Source organism: Triticum aestivum, chromosome 1A, assembly GCF_018294505.1.
Source record: "Triticum aestivum cultivar Chinese Spring chromosome 1A, IWGSC CS RefSeq v2.1, whole genome shotgun sequence".
In the NCBI taxonomy this organism is placed as follows: Eukaryota; Viridiplantae; Streptophyta; class Magnoliopsida; order Poales; family Poaceae; genus Triticum; species Triticum aestivum.
The window spans coordinates 403,993,421-404,000,653 of NC_057794.1; positions in this window are offsets into that span (position 1 = coordinate 403,993,421).

Here is a 7,233-nt window from a genome sequence, read left to right on the forward strand (position 1 = left end):
AACAAGAAAGTTATTTGTCCCTAGGCAATCGATAACTAAACCGGTAATCATTATTGCAATTTTATTTGAGGGAGAGGCATAAGCTAACATACTTTCTCTACTTGGATCATATGCACTTATGATTGGAACTCTAGCAAGCATCTACAACTACTAAAGATTCATTAAGGTAAAACCCAACCATAGCATTAAAGTATCAAGTCCCCTTTATCCCATACGCAAACAACCTACTTACTCGGGTCTGTGCTTCTGTCACTAACGCCACCCACCATAAGCAAATCATGAACATATTGCAAACCCTACAGCGGAAATCCCTCACGCTTGCATGACACGGAGAGCACCATAGGACAGCACCAATAATAAAGCATACAACTCAAACCAATCTTGATCATCAAATAGCCATTTGGACAAAACAGATCTACTCAAACACCATAGGATAGCCATACATCATTGGGAAATAATATATAGCGTTGAGCACCATGTTTAAGTAGAGATTACAGCGGGTAATAGAGAGGTTACACCGCTGCATAGAGGGGGGAAGAGTTGGTGATGATGGCGGTGAAGTTTTTGGTGAAGATGGCGGTGATGATGATGGCACCGGCAGCGCTCCGGCGCCACCGGAAGCAAGGGGGAGAGGAGCCCCCTTCTTCTTCTTCTTCTTCCTTGACCTCCTCCCTAGATGGGAGAAGGGTTTCGCCTCTGGTCCTTGGCTCCCATGGCGTGGGAGGGGCGAGAGCCCCTCCGAGATTGGATCCATCTCTCTGTTTCTCTCTGGTTCCGCGTTCTGTTCTGGCTCTGTTTCACCGTTTCGTGTATATATGGAGATCCATAACTCCGATTGGCCTGAAACCTTCACCGTGATTTTTTCCCGAATATTAGCTTTCTTGCGGCAAAAGAAGAGCGTCAACCGCCTTACGGTGGGCTCACGAGGGTAGGGGCGCGCCCCCTGCCTCGTGACCACCTCGGGCACTGGTTCACGTTGTTTTTCCTTCCAAATTTTCCATATTTTCCAAAAATAAGCTCCATCCATTTTTATCTCGTTTGGACTCCGTTTGATATGGATATTCTGCGTAAAAACCAAAAACATGCAACAGACAGGAACTGGCACTGGGCACTGGATCAATATGTTAGTCCCAAAAATAATATAAAAAGTTGCCAAAAAGTATATGAAAGTTGAATAATATTGCATGGAACAATCAAAAATTATAGATACGACGGAGACGTATCAGTGCTCAACCTAGTAATGATAATGATGTAGAGATTGAACCTGTTGTTGATCTTGATAACCCACAACCAGAGAATCAACATTATGATAAGAGAGACTTCGTTGCTAGGAAACATGGTAAAGAAAGAGAACCATGGGTTTAGAAACCCATGCCCTTTCCTTCTAAGCCATCCAAGAAAAAGGATGATGAGCATTTCGAGCGCTTTGCTAAAATGGTTAGACCTATCTTTTTGCATATGCGTTTGACTGCTATGCTTAAAATGCCTCCTTATGCTAAGTACATGAAAGAAATTGTTACTAATAAAAGAAAGATACCGGAAGCTGAGATTTCCATCATGCTTGCTAATTATACTTTTAAGGGTGGAATACCAAAGAAACTTGGACATCCAGGAGTACCAACTATACCATGCTCCATTAAAATAAACTATGTTAAAACTGCTTTATGTGATCTTGGAGCTGGTGTTAGTGTTATGACTTTCTCTTTGTATCATAGACTTGATTTGAATAAGTTGACACCTACTGAAATTTCTTCACAAATGGCTGATAAATCAACTGCTATACCCATCGGTATTTGTGAGGATGTGCCTGTTGTGGTTCCAAACATTACTATCTTAACGGACTTTGTTATTCTTGATATTCCCGAGGACGACAGTATGTCGATCATCCTTGGTAGACCCTTTTTGAATACTGCAGGGGCTGTTATTGATTGCAATAAAGGCAATGTCACTTTTCATGTTTATGGTAATGAGCATATGATACACTTTCCGAAGAAATAACCTCAAGTTCATAGTATCAATTCTATTGGAAAAATTTCAACTATCACTATTGGAGGTTTTGAATTCCCTCTTCCCACTGTAAAAAATAAATATGATATTCTTATTGTTGGGGAAATGCATATCCCCGTTGAGGTAACCTAGTGTTATTCGAAAGTTCTCCGGTTTCATGTCATTCGGAAGAAGTTTGTTAACAAGACTTGATCAACCTTCTTAATGGATTCCTTTTGATGGGCATGAGATGGATGAATTTAGAAGGCACAACTCTCTGTACCCATCTTTTACTTTCTGTAATTTAGTTTAAATAAAGAAAAAAATAGTATTTTCTGTCTGTTTTCTGAATTATCCATGCAATAAAAAATGTCCCAAAAATAGAACTTCTCGAAATGCACTGAAATTCAGTATGATTTTTTATATAATATTTTAGAATTTCTGGTGCAAAGAACACACCAGGGGCCTCACCAACTGGCCACAAGGGTGGAGGGCATGCCCACCCTCTGGGGTGCACCCCCTGTCCTTGTGGGCCCCACATGGCCCCCTCCACTTATTTCGGCACCCATCCACTCCTTCTTTCTCCATAAAAAACCACTCCATAGCTCAAATTCGTGTTCTTGCTCATCTTGCTGCCATTTTTGATCTCCTTGCTCAAAGCTCCATTCGCAAAACTATTTTGGGGGGTTGTTCTTCGGTATGTGACTCCTCCAATGGTCCAATTAGTTTTTGTTCTAGTGCTTTATTTATTGCAATTTTTTGCTGCTTTTGTGACCCTGTTTTTGAGCTTGCATGTCAAATTTATATGGTCCAAAGTAGTTTTGATGCATGATATAGCCTCTAGGCACTTGTAGGAGTAGTTGCTATCAATTTTGTTGAGTTTGGTTCACTTCTATTTTGAGTCACTAAAAATTTCAGAAATTAGATGAAGAAAAATGTCCAGGAAAATGTACCAAGGTGGTTCTTCGAGGAAGCAAGGACCAAGGCCTGTGATTCGTGAGCAGGACCTTGAACCGCCAAGGGAAGATCAAGTGAAGCTGTGTGAATGGCCGTTGGATGAATTTATGGATCGTGCATGTTTCAAGGATGGATTCTATGCATATGTACAAAATGCCGGCCTCGAGGACTTCTTATCGGACCAATGCTTACAGTATTGTTATCTTACTGATTCCTTCGTGCGGAGGTTTGAGTTTTCATCCAAGCATAACACTCATACAGTCTTGTTTGATCTTTATGATGAATCTTATACCATGGACCTAGAAGATTTTTGTGATGCATGCAAAATTCCACAATGGGGTAGTCTTAGTGAGCCTCATAAATCTGAATATAATGATTTCCTTGCTAGTATCACTGTTGGAGAAACTAAAAATATCACACAAGCAACCATAGGGAACATTCACTTTCCTGCCATACATTATTTTGCTCTCTTTTTCAGTAGGTGTATTAATGGTAAACTTGAGCATTGCCACATTTGCATTCGAGATATAAGTGTCCTCAAGTGTGCAATGTTAGGTGATAAACGATATAATGTGGGGGCCATTATTGCTAGGAGGTTACGCCTTAATTCTAAAGATGGAGATTTATTTGGTGGGATTTATGCAACCCGTTTAGCTAAATATTTGGGTGTACCTATTAGAGGGTACGATATTAAGTTGCCACCTGCTTTTCTAGATTATGAGGCTATGGTACGTTACCAGTTTCTTAAGAGGAACGAACAGATCCTCCCGTACTAACTAATCTTTGATAGACGGCGTGCCATCCTTGTTACTCTTCCTGCTCCTGCTTTCTCTAACTTTCAGGCGAGTGGACAATACTTTATAACTAGAGAGGAGGCAAACGAGTATGAGAGAACAGCGGAGGTTACTCGTCTCCATGTTGCAGCCCTTCGGGCAGTAGCTAATGCGTCTCAGTACAACCCCAACTACAACTTTGGATATCCACCAGGCCAATGGCCATACACCAACTTAGGCCACAAGCCTAAGCTTGGGGGAGTACGTATTTCTCACCAACATTACATTCTTGTTCACACATTCATTTCAGTTGTCATTGCTCATACTTTTTCGTTGTAATATCCATGCTAGTTTATTTTCTTTTTCTTGCTTTCTTCTTGTGTGTTTGATAAACCTTAAGAAAAACCAAAAAAATTAGTTGTAGATACTTTAGTTTCTATGCATGCTTAGTAGTAATATTAAAATAAAACCCAAAAATATTTATCATTCATCTTTTGCTTGTTGGGAGCTTTCCCGTGTAAATAGTTTTTCTCATTCTTGTTTTACTTCCATCAGAAAAACAAAAACTGCAAAAATATTTCAGTGTGTTTCTTTGAATTTGTTTTCTTTTTCTTTGAGGGTCGAGAGGAGAAGACCACGATGAAAATGTCGAGTGGCTCTCATATGCGTTATTGTTGATCTAACAAAGAGCCCATATTACCTTGGCTTCTCCTTTGAATAAATGTTTGCAAATTCCAGCTTAGTCCAATGCACGTGCACTATTATTATTTATCCACACTGTTCGGTCGTGCAAGTGAAAGGCAATAATGACGATATATGATGAAATGATTGAGATGAGGAAAAGCTGGTATGAACTCGACCTATCTTGTTTTTGTAAATATGATTAGTTCATCGTTCCTGATTCAGACTATTATGAATGAAACATGTTTGCAATGACAATTAGAGATCATAGTTACTCATGCCATGCTTAATTAGCTAGGAATTTATAATGGTTTACCTTGCGTGCCAACATGGAAATTAAAATGGTTGTGATGTAGTATGATAGGATGGTATCCTCCTTTGAATGATTCAAGTGGCTTGACTTGGCACATGTTCATGCATGTTGTTGAAACAAACTCAACATAGCCTCCACGATATTTATCTTCATGGTGATTTATATCCTACTCATGCTTGCATTCAATGTTGGTTAATCTCAATGCATGTTATGACTGTTGTCGCTCTCTAGTTAGTCGCTTCCCAGTCTCTTTCTAGTCTTCATTTGCACTAAGCGGGAATACTACTTGTGCATCCACTTCCATAAACCCCAAAGTTGTTCCATATGAGTCCACCATACCTACCTATATACGGTATTTACCTGTCGTTCCAAGTAAATTTGCATGTGCCAAACTCTAAACCTTCAAATGATAATCTGTTTTGTATGCTCGAATAGATCATGTACCAACTAGGGCTGTCAATATCTTCCATGCTAGGTGGGTTATTCTCACGATGAGTGGACTCCGCTCATCATTCATGAGAAAATAGCTGGTAACCGGGATGCCCAGTCCCATGCTCAAAGAAAATCAAATCAAAATAATTGCAAACAAAACTCCCCCAGGATTGTTGTTAGTTGGACGGTACCCGTTGTTTCAGACCAGCCGTGGAGTGTGCTTGTTGGTGGTGGGGGAGTATAAGCTTTACCATTTTGTTTGGGAACCACCTATAATGTATGTAGCATGGAAGATATCAAGATCTCTTGGTTGTTATGTTGACAATGAAAGCACACCGCTCAAAATATTATTCCTCTCTATTTCAAAACTCCAGCTCTGGCACCTCTACAAATCCCTACTTCCCTCTATGAAGGGCCTATCTATTTACTTTTATTGCTGAGTCATCATCCTCTTATAAAAAGCAACAGTTAGAGAGCACCACTATCATTTATATGCATTGTTATTAATTTATGAGTATGACTGGATTTCTTTTAACATGAATTACAATGTCTAGTCAGTCCTTGATCTTCAGGGGTGCTCTGCATTTATGTTTTGCGGTCTCAGAAAGGGCTAGCAAGATACCATCTTGTTATATCATATCATGATTGTTTTGAGAAAAGTGTTGTCACCCGAGATTTATTATTATTGCTCGCTAGTTGATTATGCCATTGATATGAGTAAATGTGAGACCTAAATGTTATTGTGAATATGGTTATTTTATGATCTTTGCTGAAAACTTGAATGCTGGCTTTACATATTTGCACCAACAAGATCAAACCAAGTTTCTAAAAGTTTTTCTTTATCACTTTCAGTTTGTCAACCGAATTACTTGAGGACAAGCAAAGGTTTAAGCTTGGGGGAGTTGATACGTGTTCTTCGTATCTACTTTTCCAAACTCTTTTGCCCTTGTTTTGGACTATAACTTGCATGATTTGAATGGAACTAACCCGGACTGATACTGTTTTCAGCAGAATTGCCATGGTGTAATTTTTGTGTAGAATAGAAAGTTCTCGGAACGACTTGAAACTTCACGGAGATAAGTTTTGGAATTAATAAAAATATTGGCGAAAGAATCAGCAGCAGGGGGGCCACACCCTAGCCACAAGGGTGGGGGGGGCGCCCACCCCCCTGGGGCGCGCTCTCCGACCTTGTGGGCCCCTTGGACCTCCAGCGACCTCAACTCCAACTCCATATATTCTCTTTTGGGGAGAAAAAAATCAAAGAGAAGGATTCATCGTGTTTTACGATATGGAACCGCCGCCAAGCCCTGTTCTTCCTCAGGAGGGCAGATCTGGAGTCCATTCAGGGCTCTGAAGAGGGGAATCTGTCGCCATCGCCATCATCAACCATCCTCCATCACCAATTTCATGATGCTCACTACCGTGTGTTTGTAATTCCATCGTAGGCTTGCTGGACCGTGATGGGTTGGATGGGATTTACCATGTAATCGAGTTAGTTTTGTTAGGGTTTGATCCCTAGTATCCACTAAGTTCTAAGATTTATGTTGCTATGACTTTGCTATGCCTAATGCTTGTCACTAGGGCCCGAGTGCCATGATTCAGATCTGAACCTATTATGTTTTCATGAATATATTTGTGTTCTTGATCCGATATTGCAAGTTATAGTCACCTACTACGTGTTATGATCCAGCAACCCCAGAGTGACAATAGTCGGGACCACTCCCAGTGATGACCGTAGTTTGCTACCTCTTGAGCATGTGTTGGTTTTCCCTTGAAGAGGAAAGGGTGATGCAGCAAAGTAGCGAAGTATTTCCCTCAGTTTTTTAGAACCAAGATTAATCCAGTAGGAGACTACACGCAAGTCGCCTAGTACCTACACAAAAAAAAGAACCTTGCAACCAACGCGATAAAGGGGTTGTCAATCCCTTCACGGCCACTTGCAAAAGTGAGATCTGATAAAGATAATAAGATAAATTTTTTTGTTATTTTTGTTGTATAGATTGGAAAATAAACGGCAACAGAAATAGCTAGTTGACGGGGAAATAATTTGATGTAAAGTAGACCCGGGGGCCATAGGTTTCACTAGTGGCT